This window comes from Mastomys coucha, unplaced genomic scaffold (genome assembly GCF_008632895.1).
Source record: "Mastomys coucha isolate ucsf_1 unplaced genomic scaffold, UCSF_Mcou_1 pScaffold18, whole genome shotgun sequence".
Lineage (NCBI taxonomy): Eukaryota > Metazoa > Chordata > Mammalia > Rodentia > Muridae > Mastomys > Mastomys coucha.
In genome coordinates, this window is record NW_022196900.1 from 99719583 (window position 1) to 99723271 (window position 3689).

The window sequence follows — 3689 nt, forward strand, 5'->3', positions numbered from 1 at the left end:
TGCTTTAATGTCCGCATACATGCTTGTGTGCTTGTGAACTTGAGTGTGTGTGTACTTATATGATTGTGAAGGTATAAATGCATGCTTAAGTGCATGTATATGTGAAAGTGTACATGCATGTATATGCATACAGGTATGTATGTGCATATAATCTGTTAAGGAAGGTAAAGTCTAGGAATCTGGAACAAATGAAATAATTATAACTTAGGTTATTCAAGGTATGTTGAGGGCAGCATCTGCCACCTCTTTCTTCTAGGCCCTGCAAGGCTCTTGCTCCCCCTAACCCTTTATAGAGGGGCTAAACCCCATGTTAATCAGACCTTCAGAAGCATCAGCAGCTCCTCCAAGCAGATGTACACACAGCTTGTGCCAAACATGTCTACCTGGGGACTCTCAGAGGACTCCTTCCAGGCACCAGGAAGATGGTGTCTAATTCAGTAACACAGCGTAAACCCTGTGCCTGTTCTCTTTGGCCTGCTCTCCTTTCTTCCCAGTGTTTGAGGGGAGCACAAGGCACTGATTGTTATGGAAATTAGAGTTCTTGGCTTGTGCTCTGTTCAACTATTTCCCGTTAATGATTGAAAAGCAAAGGAAAAAGAAGGGAAGAAATGGTTGTTTGAACCCCATGTCCTGTAGAGGAGCTCCCCACAGCTATGTCAAGGGCAGAGAACACACAGATATTGTGATCCAGTGGACACAGGACTTAGCTAGAAACAGACCTATGGATGCCTTTTCTCACCTGAATGCCACCTATGCCAGGAGGGCCTTGTTCTAGGACACCCCCTCAAAGTCCCTTCTACTCTCAACCAGCAGATGCTCTGTAGCCTCTTGATTTAGAGAGCTTAGACACAGCAACTTTGAGGGGCATCAGGCAAGCTGCAGAGCCTTAGGAAACCAGGAAGAGCATTGTGCTATAGGCACTTGCAGCAGCAGGAGAACACTTCCTTCAGAAGAGGCCATAGTCTATCTCCCTTGGTCTTTAGGAGTCCCGCTGGTGTGCTCCCCCCATGAGATCTCAGTGTAGACATCCATCCTCTTTGGGCTTGTTTCCCTCTCTGTAAGTTTGGGAGCACTAATAGAACCCTTCTTCCCTACTTCTACAAGGCTGGCACTGGCCAGCTGCATACGCGGTATGGCTTGTCTGTAACTCCCCTCAACACGATCGTCCCACTCCGATATAGAACATCAGGCTACAAGCTCACAGCACAGGGTGCCCTAACGGAGTCCATGGGAAGTCTCAGGAGTTCTGAACACTGCCCACATTGGAAACCTCATCACCATCACTGAAGGATTATAGAGGTAATGGCTGTCTGAGAGTTTGTTTGAAGGTCTTCTATAGCTCAAGTCAGCCTTGGTCTATCTTACTTTGTAGCCAAGGATGGCCTAACATTCTCGATTCTCCTGATCCCACCTCCCTGATGCTGAGATCACAGTTGTATACTCCCCTACGTGGTCTACGCCATGTTGGGAATGGAACCCAGAGCTTCATGCATGCTAGGCAAGTACTCTCTTAGCCACATCCCCTGCCCCGACAGTCCTAGAGCTTAAAAATCAGTATGGACACATTGCCACTAACGGTCTGTCTGTAGGCCAGCATTGAAGTGCTTTTACTTTAAAAGCAAACTTGATTTTCCCAACAACACACCAACTTTACAGACAAGCAAACTGAGGTACAGGAGGCACAGTAGCACCCCAGGGACACAGAGCAGGTTGATGGTACAGTTGTTCCTAGTGTTTATTTTTACAAAAACCTGGAGATCTTGTTAGCTTTTCTCTTACTTTTTTTTTCCCCCAGCTACTAGCAACATAAACTTTAATGTAAACAAAATTAGTGTTTGGGACATCCCACCAGTGGCTTGGTGCTAGGGAAGCTCAGATGGGTCGTCTGTGTGGGTGTTAAGGAATGGACAGGCATACCTAAAGCCTCAGAAGCCACTGAGGGAGAGATGACCAGGAGGACGGGCTGCATTCTTCTGATCTCAGGGAGGACTTCTGGGTATCTGCCCTGCCTTCCCTCTCTTGGTCAGCAGCCCTCCTTAGCATATGTAATTGCACTGGGTGTCACAGAGTGGAAGCATTCCCAGGCAGTTGCACTTGGGTGTCACAGAGTGGATGCATTCCCAGGCAGTTGCACTTGGGTGTCACAGAGTGGATGCAAACCCAGGCAGTCTCAGAAGCCCTCAGCAACAGCCCATCAGGAACCACTCTCCCAGCATGCCCTTGCACAGAGAAGGGAAGCTCACTGCTAGTGAAGCCCTTCCTTGACCATAAATGATTTTATTTTGCAACATCCTGCCAGCCATTGCCCAAACGGATCCTCTTACTCATTCTTCTGCCTCTGGGTCTTTGTGTCAGATGGCAAGAGAGGGAGGCTGTGTATGTAAAAACCAAAACAAAATAAAATCGCGTGCATAAAGCAGAAGGCAGAGCCATAATCCCAAGATGTAAGTGGCAGGTGTCAAGAGTCACTTAAACACTCTTTAAGGGTCCTCGGGGCCCCACTTGACAGTCAGTGACCTTCACATTCAAGGCGGCAGCTACTCTTGAGAGCCGAGGAGCCACTGCTCCAGCAGCTGGGCTGAAGGTCAGTTGACTGTTGAGCCTTCACCGTCAACTGCAGAGGTTTTGGGCTGATTCAAAAGAGGGGGCAGGGTAAAGGGAGATCAGACCGCTGCACAGGGCTGCCAGACAGGGCAACATGGGACTCCCAGACACATCTGAATTTCACACAAACAGGTATTTTAGTGCAAGTGTGCCCTGTGTGATATTATGGGTAGACTTACACTGCAAAGTTTGTGTGTGTGTGTGTGTGTGTGTGTGTGATTTCCAAAAGTTCACACTTGATGGGCATTCTGTATCTTTTTTTTGTTGTTGTTGTTTAGTTTTGTTTTGTTTTGTTTTTGTTGTTGTTTTTTTTTTTTTGAGACAGGGTTTCTCTGTGTAGCTTTGGCTGTCCTGGAACTCACTCTGTAGACCAGGCTGGCCTCGAACTCAGAAATCCACCTGCCTCTGCCTCCCAAGTGCTGGGATTAAAGGCGTGTGCCACCACCACCCGGCTGGCATTCTGTATCTTATCTGGCAGCAGCTGTGGAAATTCATTCGTTCCCTGGGAAGATGCAAACAAATGTCTGCTCTTCCTTGTAGGCCACCAACAACAAACCAAAATATGATTCCACCAAAGCCCAACTTGGGGAACCAATGAGTTAATTGGGCCTGGGGGAGGGGAGCTCCTTCGAGGCGCGTGGGTGATTGTGGGACAGTCTCACCCCAGCACGAATGGTGACTTTCCCATAGCTGCAAATATGCAGCCCCCCAGTCGGTTAACCTTCCAGTCTCATGAGGGTCCATAATCCTCCCTACTCCCTCCCTCCATGTGGGAAGGTCAGTGGTCAACAAGCCCAATCATGGGAGTCTCCTGTGAATGTCACTGCATCGTCAATGGCAGCTGTACACTTGGAGGATAGCACTGCCCAATAGCAAGATACCTGAGAAGCAATATTTACAATAAAGACTCCTCATTGGGCCCTTGGACCCAAAGGTGGTCACAGAGAGAGCCGACACAATATCCAAGCCAGGCACAGAGACCATGTATAGAAGTGAGGACAGGCACATAGCCCCAGCGCAGACAGAACATTGGTAAGTGCAGGGCTGAATATTCTACCCACCTTGACATCTGCAAACCAGTTTTT